At 41.1% G+C, this 24,188-nt stretch overlaps 1 protein-coding gene and 1 long non-coding RNA gene across 2 annotated transcripts in view; one reads left to right on the forward strand and one right to left on the reverse strand.

The window, feature by feature from the left end:
- The window catches only part of ATF3 (activating transcription factor 3), a 160,852-nt gene that overhangs the window by 107,801 nt on the left and 28,863 nt on the right, over nucleotides 1-24,188 (forward strand). The gene's annotated exons all lie outside the window — the stretch shown is intronic.
- On the reverse strand, nucleotides 5,718-23,733 carry LOC311433334. Its single transcript, XR_014690677.1, has 3 exons — nucleotides 22,465-23,733; nucleotides 21,136-21,206; nucleotides 5,718-6,103 (listed from the first exon to the last, which is right to left on the reverse strand). It is a non-coding gene; the product is annotated as an uncharacterized lncRNA (long non-coding RNA).

Here is a 24,188-nt window from a genome sequence, read left to right on the forward strand (position 1 = left end):
CCCCAAGCAGAGCTACAGGCTGGGAGATGAGTGGTTGGAGAGCTGCCAGGCAGAGAAGGACCTGGGAGTATTGGTGGATAGTCGGCTGAATCATAGAATCATAGAATATCCTGAGTTGGAAGGGACCCTTAAGGATCATCAAGTCCAACTCTTGACACCGCACAGGTCTACCCAAAAGTTCAGACCATGTGCCTAAGTGCACAGTCCAATCTCTTCTTAAATTCAGACAGGCTCGGTGCAGTGACCACTTCCCTGGGGAGCCTGTTCCAGTGTGCAACCACCCTCTCTGTGAAGAACCCCCTCCTGATGTCAAGCCTAAATTTCCCCTGCCTCAGCTTAACACCGTTCCCGCGGGTCCTTTCACTGGTGTTAATGGAGAAAAGGTCTCCTGCCTCTCGACACCCCCTTACGAGGAAGTTGTAGACTGTGATGAGGTCTCCCCTCAGCCTCCTCTTCTCCAGGCTGAACAGGCCCAGTGACCTCAGCCGTTCCTCGTACGTCTTCCCCTCCAGGCCTTTCACCATCTTCGTAGCCCTCCTCTGGACACTTTCCAACAGTTTCATGTCCTTTTTATACTGTGGTGCCCAGAACTGCACACAGTACTCAAGGTGAGGCCGCACCAGCGCAGAGTAGAGCGGGACAATCACCTCCCTTGACCTACTAGCGATGCCGTGCTTGATGCACCCCAGGACACGGTTGGCCCTCCTGGCTGCCAGGGCACACTGCTGGCTCATATTCAACTTGCTGTCTACCACGACCCCCAGATCCCTCAGAATATGAGCCAGCAGTGTGCTCAGGTGGCCAAGAAAGCCAACGGCATCCTGGCTTGTATCAGAAACAGTGTGACCAGCAGGGCTAGGGAGGTGATCGTCCCCCTGTACTTGGCTCTGGTGAGGCCGCACCTCGAGTACTGTGTTCAGTTTTGGGCCCCTCACTACAAGAAGGGCATCGAGGTGCTTGAGCGAGTCCAGAGAAGGGCGACAAAGCTGGTGATGGGTCTGGAGAACAAGTCCTATGAGGAGCGGCTGAGGGAGCTGGGTTTGTTCAGCCTGGAGAAAAGGAAGTTTTTCCCTGTCTTCAACAGTGACAGTAGTGACTACTTTCCCCAGCCCTTCTCTGTCACCTTTAGCTCCCCTCTGTTCCCCCATCAAACCTAGTTTAAAGCCCTGGTAATCAGCCCAGAGAGCTTGCTCCCCAACACACTTGTGCCCCACTTGCCCAGTCCTGGTCCCCAGATTTTTGCACCAGGAACATGATTCCACAGAGCCTTCAAGCCTTTCTGTAGCTTTAAAGATGCTGAAATGGTCCCTGGCTTAAGAAGAACTAATTCCCTGCCTGTCCCTATGAATCGTTGCTTATGGCTAAAAGCTGAGGCTCTTGCCTGTTACATGAACAGCCAGAGAGACTCAGCCTCCCTTCTCTGTTGAGTTCAGTGCTGCCCAGCAGCACTTTTCAATTCTCAGTAGCGTCCGCCAGGCTCTTGTATTTTGAGAGGGATTGCACTCCCCTTACATCTCCCATAGGATAGTCTGAGGGCTCCTCAGAGAAGGCAGTGTTCCCAATCCCCTGTCCAGTATCTTCTTGCATCCCCCCAGGGGTAACTGTACCTGCTGCTTCCCTGAAGTGCCCGTACATCAATGCACGAAGCATGGGAAATAAACAGGATGAGCTCAAGATCTGTGTTTGGTCATGGGGCCACAATCTTATTGTGATCACTGGGACGTGGTGGGACAGCTTGCATGACTGGAACACAGAGATGGAGGGCTATGTCCTCTTTAGGTAAGACAGGCTGGGGAAGTGAGGGGGTGGGGTTACCCTTTATGTGAAGGAGCAATTAGAGTGTACCCAGCTCCAGCTGGGGGAGGGTGAAGGACAAGTGGAGAGCTTGAGGGTAAAAATTAAGAGGTGGGCTGGAATGGGAAACAGGGTGGTGGGGGTCTACTGCAAGTCTCCAGATCAAGAGGAAGAAGTCGATAAGACCTTCTACGAGAAGCTGCTAGTAGCCTCACGATCATTTCTATTATCTTTGAAAGGACCTGGAGAACAGGTGAGATGACTAAAGACTGGAGGATAGCCAATATCACCCCTGTCTTCAAGAAGGGCAGGAAGAAAGATCCGGGAAACCACAGGTGAGTGAGTCTCACCTCTGTCCCTGGAAAGGTATTGGAACAGCTTGTTGGGGATGCCATCTCCAAGCAGAAGGAGACCAGGACCACGGACCAGGACCGGGACAGTCCTCCAGCTCTCCGACACAAAACAACTGTAGATCCCAGCAACACTCATCTGCTAGCTAATGCACTTGTGTCACTGCCACAGTACTTCATGGAGAAATAGCACCACCAGAGTTTTTCTGAACTGAGAAGCACACCTTTCTACTTTGTCAGCTACTGGCAGACCTAGAGAGAGAGAAAAAAAAGAAGTTGTTAATTAAAAAGTAATGTTGTTTTAAGGCATTTCACCAAATGTGTAATATTTGGTAGGAACCAGACAACAAATGAAAGGGAAGAAGAAACAGTAGAAGGTACCTGCATGGCCTTAATTTACATGGCAATAGACAACAACGACAATCTGCAATGATTTACAAGTGCCTTACACCATTCACTCTTGAGACAGAAAAATGGGATTCCCATATGATGTAAGGGGAGTGCAATCCCTCTCAAAATACAAGAGCCTGGGGGACGCTACTGAGTACTGAAAATGTAAAGGCTAGGCAGCACCGAACTCAACAGAGAAGGGAGGCTGAGTCTCTCTGGCTGTTCACGTAACAGACGAGAGCCTCAGCTTTTAACCCTAAGCAACGATTCGTAGGGACAGGCGGGGAACTACACCTAGTTCTTCTTAAGCCAAGGACCATTGCAGCATCTTCAAAGCTACAGAAAGGCTTGAAGACTCTGTGGAATCATGTTCGTGGCAAAAAAATCCGGGACCCAGGAACGGGGCCCAGGAACACTCACCTGCTAGCTAATGCACTTGTGTCACTGCCACAGTACTTCACGGAGAAATAGCACCACCAGAATTTTTCTGTTCTGGGAACGCACCACCAATGTAAGTAGGTCATAGATCCTCCAAAAGTATTTCACAGAGATGGTAGAGAACATGAATAAAAAGCAGCCCACTGGGGAACGCTGAGTCCATTTCACCAGGGCAGTAGAAAAGCACCTTAAGCAACCTGAACCTCAAACTCCCCTGGAGTGGCAATTCTTTCCATAATACCGCATGCTTCCTAAATAGCAAAGGTCATGTGATCCCCACCTGGCAGATTTCACTTCACAAGGGTGGAGCCAGGAGACCTTGTGTAATAGGCTCATCAACCTGGCTTCAATGTTTTAGGATTAATTGCTCCTTATCGCTAATCGAAACAACCTGACAAGGGTCTTAGTGGTTAGAGTTGACCTAAGGAATTAAGTACAAAAAGCATGTAAGGGTCATATTTCTGCTAGTCATTCTGTGAGGAAATTTAGTACAGAGCCTGTTAAAATAAGGTAAATAAGCATAAATAAAAGAAAAAAGAAAGTTATCTAAAAGGCAAAATTGCCAGCATGGATTTTCATCTGTCTAGTCATGACAGATATAGAATAAAGCAATCAGATAGACTTTTCTTGACATTAATGTTGTTTAAATTTGCTTTTCTGAGATCTCTTCTTTATGCAGGACTTTTCCAAATCTAGTGCCATGACCTCTGACTGCAGTATTTACTTTGGCTGCATAGAAACTATCGCTTATAAATGCCAGGATCCGGATCCTCACTCCCTATTCAGGTCAAGGACTGGGCTGAAAGTTTTAGCTTTAATTTGGTTACATGACCACATTGCTGTTGTTGTGGTTTCCCCCAGCCAGCAGCTAAGCACCACACAGCTATTTGCTCGCCCTCCCCTCTCCTTCTCTGGGATGGGGGAGAGAAATAGGAAAACGAAGCCTGTGGGTCGAGACAGAGACGGTTTAATAAGTGATGCACAATGCAATTGCTTACCACCCGCTGACCGATGCCCAGCCTATCCCCAAGCAGACGGACCCCCATCCCAGCTAGGCACCCCTATCTATGGTTTAGCATGACCCCATATGGTATGGAATACCCCTTTGGCCACTTTGGGTCAGCTGTCCTGGATCTGTCCCCTCCCAGCTCCTGCTGCACCCCCAGCCTGCCCATTGGCAGGACAGAGCGAGAAGCTGAAACATCCTTGGCTTGGTGTAAGCACTGCTCTGCAACGATTAAAACATCGGGGTGTTCATCCTAATCCACAACATAGCCCCCTACCAGCTCCTAGGAGGAAAATTAACTCTATCCTAGCTGATACCAGGACAGCTCTTTTCTGGCAGATCACGGGGAGAAGATTGGCTGGCTTGGGGGAGCTTCCGTACATGTGGCTTTTAGGCTGCAGCCAACGTGTTCCTCTAGATCTGGAAGTTTGAAGATGGCTGAGTGGTTAGAAAGCTGCCTGGCAGAGAAGGACCTGGGAGTGATGGTGGATAGTCGGCTGAATATGAGCCAGCAGTGTGCTCAGGTGGCCAAGAAGGCCAACAGCATCCTGGCTTGCAGAAGAAGCAGTGTGGCCAGCAGGGCTAGAGAAGTGATTTTCCCCCTGTACTTGGCTCTGGTGAGGCCGCACCTCGAGTACTGTGTTCAGTTTTGGGCTCCTCGCTACAAGAAGGACATCGAGGTGCTCGAGCGAGTCCAGAGAAGGGCAATGAAACTGGTGATGGGTCTGAAGAACAAGTCCTGCGAGGAGCGGCTGAGGGAGCTGGGCTTGTTCAGCCTGGAAAAGAGAAGGCTCAGGGGCGACCTTATCGCACTCTACGGGTACCTTAAAGGAGGCTGTAGCAAGGTGGAGTTGGTCTATTTTGCCACGTGCCTGGTGACAGGATGAGGAGAAATGGGCTAAAGTTGTGCCAGGGTAGGTTTAGGTTGGATATTAGGAAGAACTTATTTACTGATAGGGCTGTTAGGCATTGGAATGGGCTGCCCAGGGAAGTGGTTGAGCCTCCATCCCTGGGTGTCTTTAAAAGACATTTAGATGTAGAGCTTAGTGATTTGGTTTAGTGGAGGACTTGTTAGTGTTAGGTCAGAGGTTGGACTCGGTGCTCTTGGAGGTCTCTTCCAACCTAGATAATTCTGTGATTCTGCTGCAGTCTCCCAACTCAGAGCCAACCACCTATTAGTCTGGCGCAACGGATTTGTGTGTTCCCTTCACTAGCTGTTCCTTCACCTCCTCTTCACATACAAGGACACGCATCTCTTTCACGCTCCTTCAGGAGTAAACAAGCCAGGAGAGATTTAAGCCTCTTTCTCCAGGTCAGTAAGATCCCTGCCTTTGGTTTCAGTGAGAATTCAGGCCCTAACAACTCAAGTGTCTTCTGGATGGTGTTTCTTCTGGGTAGGATAATTTCATTTCTCTTTTGAAGACTTACAGGGATGTAGTAACAAAAGCAAAGGCATAAAATGGTACCTGAGGCACAGGCTACTTTTCAGCCTGCAGCAGACTATAGGTATGATATCAAAGGATAATATCATACCTATATCATATATCGTGATATCATATCAGGAAACGTAGAAAACTGCCTGTTGCTTCTCAGGTTTAAAGTTTTCCCTTAAAAGGTGCATGCACAGGTGTAATCAGCTGTTTGAGTACAATTCTCACGTATACATGAACATTTTCCTCTCCCCTTCCCAACTTGGAGTGCAACGGTTTTCATCATACTGTTATAAATTCCGAGTCAACTTAGCTTCATGAGATTTATTTATGGGGTTAATAAAAGGCAAGTAAAGAGCGCTGGGTGCGCGGGGAGTCTGGGCTCCTCCAACACGCACACACGTTACATCAGGCGGCTGCTTTTTATGCTCCTAGGCTAATACACGTTCATTACTACTTCTAGAAAAGGCAGGGTTATTATAATTAGTTCCCGGATTCCGAACCCTCCCACTGGCGCATGCGTATCAGTCCCCGGTGGTCCCTCTGGGGGTCTCTCGTGCTGAAGGCTCATAGTCTTCCTCCCAGGCTTTGTCCTTGTCCTTTGTCCATCTTGGCCAGGTATCAGGCATTGCCTCTAACTCTATCCAAGAAAGAGAGAGAAGCACACCTTTCTACTTTGTCAGCTACTGGCAGACCTAGAGAGAGAGAAAAAAAAGAAGTTGTTAATTAAAAAGTAATGTTGTTTTAAGGCATTTCACCAAATGTGTAATATTTGGTAGGAACCAGACAACAAATGAAAGGGAAGAAGAAACAGTAGAAGGTACCTGCATGGCCTTAATTTACATGGCAATGGACAACAACGACAATCTGCAATGATTTACAAGTGCTTTACACCATTCACTCTTGAGACAGAAAAATGGGATTCCCATATGATGTAAGGGGAGTGCAATCCCTCTCAAAATACAAGAGTCTGGGGCTACTGAGTACTACTGAGTACTGAAAATGTAAAGGCTAGGCAGCACCGAACTCAACCGAGAAGGGAGGCTGAGTCTCTCTGGCTGTTCATATATATATATAGGAAGAACTTCTTTACTGAGAGGGTTGTGAGGCATTGGAATGGGCTGCCCAGGATAGTGGTGGAGTCACAATCCCTGGAGGTCTTTAAAAGATGTTTAGATGTTGAACTTAGTGATATGGTTTAGTGGAGGACTTGTTAGTGTTAGGTCAGAGGCTGGACTTGATGAACTTGAGGTCTCTTCCAACCTAGATAATTCTGTGATTCTGTGATTCTCTGTAAGCAAAATGTAAAACTTTATTTAGTAATCAAGTGTTTGGTAATAAATTAAGCAACTCAAATACCTCCTATACAATCAACAATGTACTTTCCAAGGACCATAGAATGTATATTCAGAGATTAAGAATTACCTACCACAGTGAGTCACACAAAATCCCAGTACTTGGTTTCTTTCCAAAGAGTGCTACTGGAACACAAGATTGAAAACTAAAGATTTATTGTAAATGACTGTTCTTCTTCTTCTTCTTTTTTTTTTTTTTTTTTTTTTTTTTTAAACACGCTCTGCAATTCTAACAATCCATTGTAAAAATAATCAGTTGCAAAAAAGCTTAATTTGCATGTGACAATATGGGGCAACATCCACTGCAAGGAAATCTAAATAGATTATATCTGTGCCAGATAGGTTTTAGTATGTTTCCCTGGTTCCTTTTCCTGCATGAAATAATTATTGATTAGAAAGAAATATTAAATAGAAATATTAAACAGAAAATATTAAAGTAGAGAAATTAGTCTATTTTGCAACCAATTAAAAAATGTAAACAAACACCCACTGGAATAGCAATAAGTTTTAAATGGATATAAATGGTAATTTTTTAAAATTATTTTTATTTTTTTATTGAAACATAAGAATAAAAAAATTGCCTGTTATCAAACTGTAGGATTGGTACTCATCTAGAACACCAGTTCAGTAAAGACAGTATGTGAATGAATACAGTGATTTGTATACCAAGGTAAACTAATACACATGTACATTGAAACATAGAGATTAGAATCTGGAATTTGTACCTAACCTATCTTAAATACAGATGCTGAATTTGTGGTACAGAACAGAGGGTCTGGCCCTATTCTAACAACAGCATTCCCACTGATATCCCCATATGATGTGGAGAGTCATATGCATATATACATTACAGCAATGCTAGCTACATTTTGCTTAACAATGCACCAAACATCTTCTTATACAAAATATGTTGAGTTTGACAGTAATTTATCAAAGACTCGGCAGAAGAGATAAGATTATAGGTTAGTATACATGTACAGGATGTGTTCTTGGAGAGTCATCCTGAGTAGTTCTGTATGTACTTTGAAATGTACTTGACTAATTAAGTATGTTTTACAATTGGGAATAACATATACAAAATTGCATTAAAAAGGGATTTAAATTCTAAACTGATGAAGTCATATGGAACACAATTGTCTGATTTCATGTGAAAAACTCCCGTTCTCAGGTAAAAGAGACGGCCATTTCAACAGTAACTGTACCTTTGTACAGGAAATGCCCGTACCAAGCCCTTCCACGAACAGCCTGCTGACCTTGGAGGAAGAGCTGTCTATGCAGGATTAACATTTGAGTGTATCTGCTCAGAATTCAGAGCAGTGAAAGGGCAGGCACTGCACATTCAGCACAGGGAACAAAAAGAACACAGAAATCTTATTTTTCCAGCGCATAGGTATATTTCATTTATGCCAGTGAGACCTCCCATTGCATGCTGTCAGAAGGTAAAATAAGAGTCATGTAGAAAGCAGTGGACATATATGTTCAGCTAAGAAAGGATGAGAAAGTTTACTTTCACGTGGGAAACTAATGAAAATTCGGCATACCATTAGCTCCCAGGCGGTCAAGAAAACTTTAGATCATGTAGTATTCTAGCAACCTTTTTTTTTTTTTTTTTTTTTTCTCTACTAACTCTTACCTGTTGAGAATGAGTTAATCTAAGGAGTTAACTAAGTCTTTTATGATTTTAAGTCAAACACTGAAGATTAATTCAATATGGACCATTCAATTTTTATATGCTATACTGCTTGCTGTTATCACTTTACCACAGGACATCTGCATAGTTATCTATAGTTCATCTCAACATGACTAAATAGCTCATCTAAACATGACTGGAACTATATATGGATAAAATAATTCTACAACATAATATTTGTGTTTAGAAAGTCCAGAATTACTCAAGATGAATGCATCATAATGTCCTGTTTAAAGTTGCTTTACAACCTTTTAAGTAACTAATTTCCATTTGAGTACATCATTTTAAAGTGTGAAGTGCAAATGATACTATTTTTTTTTTTTATAATTTAAGATGTGTTCACACTGGTACATATTATTTTTTCATAAAAAAGAAGCTCTATACTCTTTTAGTTTGAATGGCTTTTATCTTCGACCAACAGAAACAATATAATCAAAGAAAAAGAGTAGTGTCTCCAGGAGCTGTCCTCATAAAGGAAAAAATTATGTTAACTCACAGTAATTAAAAATGCAGTCATAACAGTGGCTGCAGTATCATCCAGACATGTCTGTTCTAGCTTCAGAATAATTGCTGGGATACTTGTAGCAATCTAGGTGGGGCAGCACAGAACTCAGCAATGGCTAGCAATATGGTCTGCTTTGGGCAGTCAGAAGCTCAATGGACATGAAAACTTTATGACAGCAATAGAGTTTTCAATTTGTACACAACATTAGCAAATCAAATTCGTAACAGGTTCCCTTGTAGTCTTTAATTCAATCTACATGCTTGGGTGAAAAGTGCCCTCACTTCCCCAGGTTTTGCCTTTGTGTTTATAGGAATTAAGAATACTTTCATTCTTCAAAAGGCCCATACCTGAGACTGGCATGTCAGATCAGTTATTACTTTTAGATCCAAGAGGCACTCCTGCAGGCCTCTTTGAAATTTGATGCTAGATTTGGTTTTGCTGTAATCTTAGTGCAAGTTGTAAGTTAAATATTGACATTAATTTAAGGCCTATTCAACATAAAAACCCTAGCTTGATATGGCACTGGCAAATTAAAGGACCGGTAAAGGACAATTTACACAACTCAGCAGTTGCTCACACCATCACTTTGTAGTGTAGATACTTGTTTACAACGCTCACATGCTACTAGAGCTTCACAGATTTTCACAATCACATCCATGTCTTCAGAACAAATGATCCACTAGTAATTCAGAGTAGCAAGTCCACTCTGACAAAAGAATCTAGGAAATATAGAGTCATCATGGAATCAGAATCATTCAGGTTGGAAAAGATCCCTATGATCGTCTAGTCCAACCCTTAACCCAGTACTGACAAGTCTACCACTAAACCATGCTAAGTTCTACATCTACATATGCACCTGAATTCATGCTAGCACACAAAAATGAGTGGATTTCATGTACGGACACATTATCTCACATATCATTTTGCACTGTGCTCCTTGTGTAACCTTACTTGAGGACATGAGCTGCATATGAGCAAGGAAAAAACAAAAACAAACAAACAAAAAAAAAAGCCCATCGTCATTGCCTGGAAACAGCAAATTCACAGTGGCTGTCCCTACTGCGTGGTTGCTCACAATACCCATGCATTGTCCACACCAACTCAGATTCATCCAGGTTCTTATGCCAGCACTGGTACAAGGATGCAAGAGAGGTTGTTTGCACCTTCCACTAGAGGAATAGTGTAGGTCATGTACAACCTGCAGCACAGTTTAGGGCAGTTCTCCAGATTCACCAGTTTGTGCTCACGATGCAGTCCTTATAAATTATGACCAGAGAGCTGGATATCTGTACACAAAGGCATTCTGACTGCTCCCTCCCCTCAAATGACTGCTGTGCTCAGACTGCGTCCAGGGGCCAGGAATGTGGAGGCAGGGTGCTACACTGGCTATGAGAAGAGACGGAGAACACAGGGAGGAAGATAAGACCTTTTTGCTCTCGTCTCCTGATATCTGCATGTAGGGGTATGACAGACAAAACAAAAGTCTCCTAAATATAGGATCAGTACGTGATCAGGTTGACATGTTAGTAAAAATACAACTTTTTCCTCTTTTACAGTTACTACCATTTTTTTTTTCCCAGGTAGGAAATGACAGAGACTTTAATCAAGAAAAACACTATGACCTAAGAAGATTAAAGAAGTTCCACTAGGAGATTTTCCTTCTAAAAGCTTAATATGTGAGTAGAGATGTCACTACAATATTCTAAGACAGACTTTGTTCTCTAATTACCTCTTACAAAGAAATAAAACAACATTACTGCACAGAACAAAAATGTGCTCTACTTTCTACTTCAAGACTTTTTTTTTTCCTAGACTTGAAGACAACAGCAAAATTAATCAGAGACAGAAAGTATTGCTGCTATTGAAAAAGTATCCCATATCCTCAAATACATGCACAGTTATAATAAAAATAAATAAATAAATAAATAAATAAAAGCTATCTAATGTTTCCCTATACTGACTTTTATTCCCAAAGACAGCAATAGGAATTTCCACTGGAGGAACATTATATGGCAAGGGATATGTGCTATGTAGAAGAGAAAAACTGTTATTAACCTTTTCATATTTCATTTGTGAAGTAGGTACAGCTCTTCCACTCTTGGCTGATGCATCTCCTGAGCACTGGACCTAGAGTTCTCTCAGCACTGAGTGGGATGAACAGTCATTTCTGTGTTTTTGACCAGAGTGCTCAGAGCAGATACCAGTTTGATCTGTTTTCCATTCTATCATGTGTGATTACTAATGGATAAACAAAACAAAACAAACAAAAAACCTGCTACTTTTCTTATGTTTATGATTCTTCTTAATATGACTTTCTGCATCAGCCCTCAAAGTGACAAAGTGCTTCATAATGATGCAAATGAATGACCACATAATTCATTTGCACGATTACAAGAAAGGGTGACTTCCCTACTGTATAGCACATGCTACTTAGTAATAGCGAGGTAATCAAGGTAATGTAATAGTAAGGTGATCTAAAAACTTACAACAAACTGGCACTCTAGCTTCTCAAAAGGAGAATACTGTCCAGCATATGATTAGAAAGCATCAATTGAGAGGCAGGTAGCCATTTCATTCTTTTTATGTGTGAAATAATGCCAATACTTCAGCTTCAAGTAGCACAGAGGGTTAGGCGTGCAGTTGATGACACAAACTGTTCCTCTCCCCAGTGCCCATGAAGCTCAGGAATGAGCATGAAAGATAAACAGAATCAATTAAATGAAAGTCAAGACTTTTTATTTTTTTTATATTTTTTTTTGGTCAAATATATGGGTAAAACCTCAAAGGTCTTTGCCCTGGTAGAAATAGAGAGAGGCACTGGTACTAGTAGTAAGCACATCTGTTTGTTCATATTAAGACTTACAGAGGTTTTCCATAGTTAATCAGAGCACTGCCAAATAGACTTGCCTTTACCTATCACCAGGAACTGAAGACTAACTACCAAGCCATCTTGAAGCATTGAACATCCCTTCAATTATTTCAACCTGCACCCCTTTAGCAACTATCAATGTCACCTGATGTAGGAAAAGACTATTTCAAGATTTGGGCTTTATCCTGTGATGATGAGAAAATACTCTGAGCAAACTACAGGATGGTAAATTTTCTAAACTCTACTTTGTAAGACACCTGCTCACATATGGAAAGCAACCTTACACAAATTAGAGGAAGAACTGACTATAGACTGTACAGAAAGGAACATGTAAAACCTAGATCATGCTATGGCAGACAAGACTACTGGTACAATTTCCAGGGACCTGTCTCTATAGCCTATTTATTCTCTGCCATGGGAATAAATAAATAAATAAATAAAATAAATAAAATAAATAAAATCTTGGGCATATTCTTGACCAGCTGTTCATATCAGCAGTTCACAAAATGTGGAAATAGGAAATAAAAGGGTGGCAAGCACCAGTCAGTCTCCAACAGAAGCTTCTCAAAGCAGCAGCTCTCCTGCTTTTTAAGGTGCTTTGGGCTCAGCTCAGCAAGTTGATTGCAGCACTGAGCTTGTGTGAAGCAGTTATAGATACTGGGGAGGGCTGCTGAAAGCGTGTTCTTGAGGTGAGGAGAAGACCATGAGAAGCTTCCCTGTGAAGCAGCAGTGAAGGATGGGATCTTTCTCACTGACACAGAGCAAGGAGTAATGCCCAAAGGCACCATTTTGACATCTTCCTTTCCCTGGAAATAGGGTCTGAATACAGAGTGCAGTGTGGGGCTGGAGAGGCAGGACTGCAGCCCCTGGCACCCACCCTTGTCCTGTAGCAGGGTGAGGCACTCGTAGAGGCAGTTTCTCCAGAGGGCACTCAAGAGTCATCTCCTACTTGTTATCTGATCAGTTCTCTTCTCCTTCCCTCAAGAGAACATTTATCCAGCAGAAAAGGGGAGGATATGGCAGAGAAAACATGTGAGAACTGCTCCTGGATCTACCTCATGCAGTGTTTCTACCAAATCTGGAATTTTGCTGTGGGCGTAAGCAGTTTACTGGCACAGGTGAGGTCCTATCAAGAGGAATAAAAATAGGATGGTGTTGCCTGTCTGCTGTTGCTTCCAACATCAGTAGAGATTGCAATGCCAGTGCAAGCACCTGCCTCAAAGAAAAATGACACCAGAGGTTCCTGGTCTACGCTTCAGTCTATAGTGGTGCTGGAATCAAAGGAGGGAAGGGAACACCCAGGTAAAAACTACTAAACATGCTAAATCCCTCAGTAGTGGGAAGAATATTTTGACATATAACACAGGAGACAACAAAAAGGAGATTTTATTTTTTTTCCTCCACAGAACAAATGCTGCCACATAACTCTCTAGCAGAAGCGGTACCAAGGAGGTCCTAGAGATTAACAGAAGGGGAGGTAGATGGTTGCATGTGCAGAGTTTGAAGCAATTGTGTTATGTCGCTGCATCTGGCTGTAATGGTAGACGACAGGACTGGTCTTGTTTGTGGACAGACAACACTGGAAAGCATCAAGCCTTGGCTGTCTTTCTCTACTGTATTGTAAAGGTCATATCTCTTGGCTGTCTTTTCTACCATATTGTAAAGGTCAGACACTTTAATGTGAGATATACTAATATAATTTTCTGGTTTGGGGCTTTTTCCTGATCCTTCAGCTACTGTTCTGGGAGTCTTACAAAAAGGCCTTGGAGATGGAACAACCCTTCTCTTCCCCAAAGACAACACGTACCTTCAATCCTACACTGGAAAGTTAAACAGCACTAAAGCAGCACTCAGAGTAACAGGCATGCATGGTTTTAAGAAGAAACAATTATAGGGAGTCCCATTGCTGTCTTTCATGACCTAAAGGAAGGATACAGAGAAGAAAATCAAACTCTCCTCAGGAACGCGCAGTGACAGGACTGCATTAGATGAGGACGTACGTTGCAAGAAGGGAAATTTTGATTGAAAAATTATTCACTGTGACAGTATTTGGACCTTGCAATGAGTTACTGACAGAAACTGCAGACCTTCTGTCCTTGGAATGCTCAGAACTTGACTGACAACATTTTGAGCAACCTGATCTAAGCAGGCTGTGCTTTCGGTGCCGGTTTGAGTTAAATAATCTCCAGAGGTCCCTTCCAACCCATATAATTCTGTGATTTTTGGCTAGGGATTCTACTTGCCAGGAACTGGGTGGGGGGGACAAGGATTCTTCAAGAAAATAATCCTGTTAGCGCATCTGTGGTAACTTCTGAAACTCCAACAACTGCATGCTGTTGCTCTACTACATCGTCCTGTGCCAAGCCTGGGGGAGCGGTGTAGGGGTAGCTGGAAGCTTTGGAGTTTATGTGGTATGACAGGCAGAGTAGGAACTGTGGTCCACAATAACAAACTGAAGACAAACAATCAAGAACGCTCCTACAAACTTGCCTGTTTAGCACTACGCTATTTACATCACAGAGCTGTTCGTGGAATGTAAGAGCACCAGTTCTCATCCACATCAAAGAAAGGTCAGAAAGCTCTGCATGAGGAGTGCCCATACTCTTCTGATGCTACTAATTTTCCACCTCTGATGTCCAAGATGACACATACCACGTATGAAAAACACGTGCTATTACTGAATGAACTTCTCTTAGGTCTTCCCAAAACACTCGTGCGGCTATCATGGTCCAATGTCTTTATAGCAAAGCTGAATTACATTACAGGACATCTTAAGTGGAAAGTCTTCACCTCTGCCCAATGTTCATGTGTACAAGAAATAGGACACTTTGTTCCTAAAAGGAGAACTAGCACTGTACCATGAGTACTTCCTACAGATTTCACAGCTGAGGAAGCAACACCGCTAGTCGCTGCTTTGCTTTTCTACAGTTCACTACTCTTAGTCAGTTTTGAAAGTATTATTTAAATGGGCAGAATGTTCCTTTATTCCAGCGCTGTAGGACATTTCTTGATAACCAGGAGGAAGTAAGAGAAATGAACTGAGTGTTGCTTTCAGGCAAAAGCTGAGTCACAATTCCACTTCACTACGCAACACAGTGCCCTTTGTGCCCTTCCGCCTACAGGCTGCGGCAACCTTCAGCTGTCTACAGGCTGAAAGTCATGCTCAAAAACCAAACAATGATATCAGCAACTTTTGTAACGTGTCACATGGATCTGTGAGCATGATTTTGGGAAAGTTCCAAGTTTAGAAAATGTTGCTGCTACTACTCCAATTATGTGGCAAGAACTTTTTATTTACATGGCTTATTTGTAACCCTGTGTAGGACTGGGGGTTTCATCCTGAAAATCAGAAATGAGATATTACTGGAAACTGAGGAACAGTGACAATAGCCACTTATGGTGCTCCATTATGTGTGGGTGCATATTAGCAACTGCAGAGAATTAATCAGCACATGCTTATTATAGTGTCATGGGGTGATCAACTAATCAGTCAATAGAGAGACTTGCACTGCTTTCAATAGCATTTGGATCAAACAAGCCATGGTGCAACACAAAAAAGACCATATCCACCACCAACAACAAATAATAATAATAGTAAAAAAATCAACCTCAGAACAGCTGATGTTGAACCCTTGTGTGCATGCTAAGTAAGGATGACTGAGCTGGATTCCCAAACTGAGTAATAGTCTAAATAATCAGATTCCAAGACTTCTGAACACAGAAAGTTTCAGCTTTGTGTCACTTAGAATTAATATACCCAGGCTTCACCATGCTAAAACCCCTTGCCATTGTTGGAGACCTGTATATGATAATGCATCTACTAATACTTAGGGTATCCACCCAAAAAAGTGATGTTATTTAAGCTGTCTCTTGCTCTTCGGCAAACGGGTGACATCAATAGCAGTTCGAATAAAGAAAGTATAAGCAATCTTAAAGAAAAAGTGGCCTCAACTATTTGCTAAATTAGCATATCCTTTGTGCGGCTGACCTATAGACACAGCTATAGCACAAGTGCATTTTTATACTATATTTTACATATTTCTAGCTCAGTGTACACGGTCAAGTTATTACGTGTTTATGGCCAGGTTATGTTCATATCAAATTCATCCTAACGGAACAGTGCAAGCATGTTGTATGAAGTGTTGACTCTATTCTCTTCTAAACCAGAACTCTGCCATTTCAGAAAGGTTATAATACGCAAAATGAGCTTGTAGATATCTCAGTGTAGTTCTAAAACAATCTCAGCTAACCACAACAGCACTGCACCATGTCAAAGACCCAGACTAGACACTGTACTGTGACACGTGGATACCATGAGGTTACTCCGAGCTAACTGTGCACTATTAGGTGGTACAGACTTGCACAGTGTATTTCCGAAAAGGCCTAATGTCCTCTGTAAAGCTGGTTCCAATCCGTATCCATCTGCACACTGTGAAAGACTATGCACAATTTACGTCCTGTATTATCAGCATGCCAATCACGAGAAAGTGAGCTACTCCAACATCCTAAAACAGAAGTCTTCAGAAAGCAGAGGCAAGCAAGAAGGACATATTTTCTTACTGAAGTGTTATGCAATACTTTAACACACAATTGTCAACATAATTTGCAAAACCTCAAGGCCATCCTCAGAGCCAGATAGTATAAGACTTCCTCATAAACCATCAAGCTTTGGAGAAGAGGCATCTGAAGACACCCAAAAAAGGATACATGGCTTTCAGCATGTTCTGTGCCGATTATTTCATGTAATACAACCAAAATGAGAGCATGCAGAAAGGCTGGAAATTATTTCTTCCTCTATGTGTGACTGCTGCCTTTTAATTCACGACATTGTTATACATTTATAATCCAATTCTGTGAGAAATATCTCTTCCTTTATGGATCTAAGAGCCAACCAGCGACTAGGAGAAAGCCATCTTCCCAGACATGTTAACAGCAAAGCAGCTGTGATTGAATGATTCAAGAGGTACTACTACCACATATTAGAGGGGCAGTTTATAGTAATTAATTGTCCAAATTTTAGGGCTTTTTATTTTTAAAAAGGGTATCATTGGTATGTCATAAATGCTAAAATATTTTAATAAAACAAATGTCAAGCGCAACACCAAGAAACATTAAGTGGGAGAAAAAAAGGTAAAGACGTGGCTTAACTTCCCTTATTCCTTTTACTAAAAATAAGGCATGTCAGCACCTATAGCACTATTGCATTCTGATAGAAATGATGATGATCTATCTCCCAGATCTGCATCTCTAAAACCACCTGGGTGCTGCTATCTCACTCTCGGGTGGAAGGGATTAGCATTGGAACAGCACTGCCCCACGGCTTCCTTCACCTCCTGAAGCACCTCTCAGCGGGGAGAAGAGACTGGAAGATTAGGGGACAAACCTTTTCTCCACTTTCAGTCTTGTATGGTTCATTCTCTCTCTGCAAACCCTCCAGGGGAAATTTTAAAAAGATGAGGTCCCCCTGAATCAATGCAACTACGTATGACAAATGCAGCTGAACAATGCTGACATGTTCTTCACTAGCAGACTCTTCATTAGACATCATCAACTGCTTGCTGCTAGCCTACTGTGCTCAGTGGATGGATATGGAAACTAAGATTTAACCTAGTCTTTAAAGTTTTCTGAAAATTATCTTGAAATAATACTGCATGTTTTCAGGCAACATGGTTTATATTCTTTTGTACAATGATTATTCTATTTTGTAACTAGAATTTTATTGCAGCATTTAGTCTTGTACGGGACTGCTATGTTTAGCAACTGAACAAGATTCTGCAAAATAACATTGAGTACTGTATCTACGCATTTCCTCGATGTAGAAATCAGAAATGCTGATTAAAAAGTGTGTCACCTTGTTTTATGGTTCAAATGTGTTATAAAAAAAGTTCCCATGAAACATCTGTTCAGTATTCACACCAGTTTGGCTTAAATACACATGTCAACAGATAATCCTCAAATGGCAAGTCCAAGTGAAAACAGACCTTTTTGGCAAATTCAGCTTTTCCCTAATTCCTTCTGAAATAAGTGGCAAATTCAACTTTATTGGGTGCAGAATATTACCCACTAATGCTAAAACACTCTCAATGAACTTAAAAATCTTTCCTTTAATCATCAATTTTTACCCCACTGCATTATGATTGATCTCAGTGACACAGGAACATATTCTAATAGCTCATTAAATAAACAAGTATGTCTTTTTATATTTGAAATGATATTTTTCAAAAGAACTGACAAAAAGCATAAAAGTGAATCATAATAATCTTTATTATAGATCCACTCTTATTTCCAGCCACTGAAGACTGTTTCTTTTCAGTGCTAAATAACTTGGCATTCAAATAGAACTGCAATCATGAAACAACAGAACTCTACAGCAATTATGAAATAGCAAAAGAATAAAATCTGGATTTCTTTATTGGAATTTTCAAGCCCTTAGGAAGACTGCAAAACTGCCTAGAAGGCAGGCAGGATACTACACTGTAATCACATTTACTAAAACCAATTTGAATCACAGAAGTTAAAGCAAAACCAGACCTATTTTTAAGTGCTGTGGTTAAAGTGGCATAATGATTAAAAATTATTACTTTATCTGATTTTCAAAGGACATATGCTACCATGCAGAATTACTACCATTCAGTTTTCTAAAATACAAATAAAAACAATGGTAGATTAAGTAACAATGGAATAAAAAACAGTTGGTAGTAGAACTCTGAAAAACATTCAGGCAGTATACAACTTGATCCTCAAAAATATGTTATTATATATGAAATAAATCAAATTAAAAAGCTAAAAAACCTTGTAATTTGGCATGTATCATTGAAATGCATTTTCAAAAGCAAATTAGTGATTTTAATGGGAGAAGGATGGAAACAAGCATTTGTGGAAAATCTCTCAGTCCCAGAAAGCATGTAAAATTAGACAGAGGTAGTCAGAATCCCTAAAAGACCATGTTTACAATGACATAGATTTAAGAAGGCATTCAAGTTCAAACAAATCAATGGCCAGAAATACAATTTGCCTACTTTTTCTTCTACTACTGAGTAGTAGAATAAAAAACAGTAGACTACAAACAAAATCAGTACATTGAAATTATCTTTAATATAGTTACTGAAAGGGGATCAAACAAATTTTAAAATGATCTTCACTTTCAACATTGTGTAAGTTGTGTGCTTGAGAAGCCAAACCTGTGGCTTTTGCTCACACATCAATCCATATGAAGAAAGGAAACCAAGAATAAACAGACCCTCCCAGCACAGAAACCTACACACCTGGTACAACATCACTCCAGTTAGCGAGAAGCCTGCCATTGACCCTGTCACCCCCCCAGGAGGGGCAGGATCATACCCAATGTTTAAAACAACTTTGTATTACTTGCATTGTTTCAACTATAGGGCAGAAGGAAGATACCATCTCAATCATTCAATTTAAAAATATTGTTTGAGACAGTAAAGTCATGCAGTAAAGTCTAAGAAATCAAAGACAAATTTTCCACAGAGCAATAGTTGTCTCCAACAGTGTAAACTGTAGGCTGCATTTCTACTGGTAATGTTTAAGTATATTGCCTTTATACATCTGTTCTTGCATGGCTTTGCTTCTGCTGTGCATTCAACTGAATGGGTAGTAGAGGAAGGATTTCTTCTCAGCACAATGCTCACTGAAGATAACTGTTCCACAGTACACAGTGCCCCATTGATTATAGAAGTTTCAAAATGGTATTCATGATCTGTTCAGTCCATTTTCAATTTCTCATATTTAGTAACGCATACTGAAGCAAAAGATTGACACAAGTTCTAAAGAATGTATGAATCTAAAGTTATAAAAGCAAGAGCCCTTGGGGGAAGAAAAAAAAAAGTTTTACTTGTTTTAAACTTCTTTACACAACTGTTCCTGCTTTGCAAAATATATTTCCCATTGAGATTTACAGTACACTACATTTATTTCTATGTGTATGTAATAAAGTTATCCACATTTTTGAGTAACAGTTGAAAACCAGAGTTGCAGAACACTGGCAACCCTAGATTAAGCTAACTAGCATGCCAGAGCAAACAGAAAAAGAACAAGCGGATACGGAAGGCATGACATGGGAAGTTTTGGAAGAAACAAATAGAGAAGTTCAAAGTTTTCAAAAAGACTGAGCTGCACCAAGATTTATGTGAAATATTTTGACTCTACGCTATTGGAAACCTTGACTTGGGGGTGGGGAGAAACGTGAGGGCAGAGGGGGGTTAGAATGGAGAATGCAGCAATAGAGCTTAACCTATTTCTGAACATTTAGGGCCATATCTGATGTAAAGCCTCAAGTCATTATATAGTTTTGAACGTTAAATGAGAAGTTATGATAACCTTATGAATTAAAGTTTATAATTAATCCACAGGTAGCTATGACAACATGTGACAGACCCGAACGCTCTGAAACCTTTACAAGATTTGAGGGCAGAAATCAGGAAGGGACTTCTTTTGATTAGTTATTCAAATCTTCAATAATGCAAAATGTCTTACAAGTTTCATAAATATACTCGAGAGACTATTATACTATAGCAGATTCTATGAATAGTTGAATTGTTTCAGTTCATACAGATGCAGCAGTATCTGTTCTGTCGAAAGTAGTAAAAGGTCAAAAGAAACAGATCAGACCTTTTATGTGCAATCTTTATTTATCTTTGGTGTTTACATGATAAACATTCTAAATGTTATGTTCATTACATTGCTATGAGGTACAAAACATATTATCTCCATTTGTCAGAAGGTATCAAATGACTTACCTAAAACAACCTGTGGCACACTATTTCCCCCTGTACTCAGCTCTGGTGAGGCCGCACCTCGAGTACTGTGTTCAGTTTTGGGCCCCTCGCTACAAGAAGGACATCGAGGTGCTTGAGCGGGTGCAGAGAAGGGCGACGAAGCTGGTGAGGGGCCTGGAGAACAAGTCCTACGAGGAGCGGCTGAGGGAGCTGGGCTTGTTCAGCCTGGAGAAGAGGAGGCTCAGGGGTGACCTTATTGCTCTTTACAGATACCTTAAAGGAGGCTGTAGAGAGGTGGGGGTTGGCCTGTTCTCCCACGTGCCTGGTGACAGGACGAGGGGGAATGGGCTTAAGTTGAGCCAGGGGAGTTTTAGGTTAGATGTTAGGAAGAACTTCTTTACAGAAAGGGTTGTGAGGCATTGGAACAGGCTGCCCAGGGAAGTGGTGGAGTCACCATCCCTGGAAGTCTTCAAAAGACGCTTAGATGTAGAGCTTAGGGATATGGTTTAGTGGAGGGCTGTTAGCGTTAGGTTGGAGGTTGGACTCGATGACCTTGAGGTCTCTTCCAACCTAGAAAATTCTGTGATTCTGTGATTCTATTTCCTGGGTCTCTTGCTCACAGCTTAACTACTCTTTCCTACCTGTAAAGAAAAATGCTCAGGATCACTGATAATTCTGCTCACACTTACTTGGTGATAGGAACTTATCACCTAAGGAATAAAATAAATCATTTCTTCATTTCTCAAAAATCTACAAACTCTTGAATTTGGTGCTGCTGGAAAAAACAGGAAACTCCCATGAAAAAGAAAACTACAGGGTACTGACTTAGTGCCTATGCCTGATCAAGGGCTGTTCATCCCTAATAGCAGAACTGTACATACTGAGGGATTTTGTAAACTTTTTTTTTTTTTTAACATTAATTTTCTCATATACCTCCATCAACCTGACGATATCCACTTCTACAAAAACTTTTATCATGTCCTTTCTTGAATCCCATCTTCCCTCATTAGATTCACAACCACAGTTTAATAAATAGCTTTAAGGGTAACTGCCATCCTCCACCTTGCATAACCTAACGATCTAATGAGAAAATGGTATTTCAAATACGTTTCAAATGTATCATGTTTTCTCTAGAACGAAAAAGCCAAACTGCAAGAACCAACTTGACATTCAACTCTGGTTCACACAAAAAGGAAATCCTTATGATTTTGAAGGAGAGAAAGGCACGGAAGAACATTTAACTCGCAGATACAACTCTCATTTGCCTTCTCGAGAGCTCCCACAGAAGAGGGAAGACAACCTCAAATCAGAAATGTAACTCCCAGCCAAATCCTTATAGCCACAGGAAAGTTGCAATTATAATGTAGCAACAAAACAGCAACTCCTCCAGGCAGAACTAAATCACAAACATCATATTGAGAAACAAAAACCACCCCTCCTTTCCTTCTACCCTCAGGCTTATAATTAAAGGAAACTCAGAAGAGATCCTCTTTATTTCTATTGCTTGAAAACAAAGAGTCCTGTTGAGTCAGGGAATATGTATCTCTTAACTTCCCCCAGAAACTCCTTCTAATCTCTCCTGAAAATGGATTCCTGACACGGAAAGCAAGGAAACGTAGAAGGCAAGGACAGAGAATGAAACTGAAGATGTTTATTTTTAAGCAGATCAAGAGAACTAAGTTGTTGTAAGTAGTTGAACCCTCATGATTCTCTGAAGAAATAAAATACTCCAATTATGTTAAAAAAAAAAAAAAAAAGTAGATATTTTTAGAGAGAAGAGTAATTAGCAACGAAAAGTGAGGAGCAGCCTTAATCATCATGGAACTTCAAAACAGCTGATAATTATTGCCTGCGGGAAAGCAAAATGCTAACAGGAAGAATAATAACAAAAATAAGTACCAAATTTATGCTTCTGTTGAATCCACGCTTTCTGGTGTCCAGAGTTAAAAATTAAGCGCATGGCTTTTTGGAGGCACTCAGTTGGTCTACTTGGACGGCTCTGTGGAAGTGTTTTCCAGCTGCTGACTGGGCATCTCTGCCCTAATACCTGGTGGCTGCCTGGGTTCATCCCAGTAACTGCCACAAGACTCAGTGTACTGAGCAAATGTGTCACATTTGGGGATGTGAATGAGTAGAATCCACAAATTGTGGCAGTTCTACTGCCGAGGACATTTGTTATGCAAGATGTGCATGTAGGCTGATTCTGCTCGGTATTCACGGACTTCCAGGAAGGTGGCTTCTGATGGTGAGACTGCAGCAGGCTGCCTGAAAGCTGCACAGGGCAAATGGACAAGTCCAGGAAAAGTTCATTTCAAAGCACAGGACTTTTTCTAGGACAAGGTAATTATTTAACTGTTTTTCCAGAGATGTTCTAGAAATAGGATAGTACGTCCCTGATTGCAATGGGCTATCATCACAGATTGTCTTTCGGAGTTACAGGAAGCTTTGCAGTGATATTCTGGTAGCTCATTTGAAAGACCATTTCCTTGTTGGCATACAGTCATCCAAATAATGGTGAGGCAAGCGTTGTAAATGTCCCCTTCAGAGTAGCTGCAGTTAACTGCAGAACTAACAATGCATCCTTGGGCTGTTTTCTTGCACTTAGAGTGACTAATTGTGCAAGTGTATGGATATTGGTCTAAACACCATTCTGTTTAATAGGTATGTTCGTAGTAGCATGTAACCAGAAACAGATTAATTGAAAACTAGCAGCTCTTAAGTTTCTCCCGTAAAAAGTGATGAAGCAATCCAGGTTCTTGATAGAGAACAGCTTTATCACCTAAATTTTAAGAATAGCACAATTTGTTGTCTCCACTTTTGTCATCTCCACAAAAAAAGAAGGAGAAAGGCTTGGATGCCTGAAGGCTTTATTCACTTCTTTCCTCTCTCACACTGAGTAGATCCAAGAACAGATCATCAGCCTCTTTAAAAGCATAACTTTCCTTAGCATTGTCTGTGACAGAAGGATTTGGCTCAAGTCTACACTGCACTATCATTACACCACAAAAGACTCTTCAAAATGGATGTGAAGCCTCTATAAAAGTGTGCAGCTGTAACAAATGAAGACTGAAAAGGATCATCAGCAATTGTTCTACAACCTTTTCTAACGTGCAGACACATGAAGAGTTGAATCTCTACTTTCTTCAGTTTTTCAATCAAGACTTTGGCTAAGCCTATCCAAAAATACTTGAAAATCATCTCAATTGAAGGACTTGTTTAAACTGATGAATGATGCCATGGCCCATGTTCTGGTTCTGGTATAGATCTATTTCAACCCCCTTATTTTTCAAATACCAAAAAAAAAAAAAAAAAAAAAAAAAAAGTTTAAGAGCTTGTGTGTGCTGATACAGTCACATTAGTCATACACGGACAGAAGTTGGAACGTTCATTTTGCCTTCGGGCAATTTTAACCTACTTCCCAGCACTTTAAGATACATCTGTTGGTGCTTATTGCATTAACTCTTGGAGAATTCTCCTAGGTCTTTTACCTGGTCCCTTTGCCTTGGCCAATAACGGACCAGAAACTACTTGCTGATGGTGTGGTTCGGGCTCCTTGTTTCACATGGCCCTCACATTGAGTTCAAGCGACTAAAGATGGTTCCTACCTGGTTTACCTACAGAAG

Source organism: Aythya ferina (assembly GCF_964211825.1).
Source record: "Aythya ferina genome assembly, chromosome: 3".
NCBI lineage: Eukaryota > Metazoa > Chordata > Aves > Anseriformes > Anatidae > Aythya > Aythya ferina.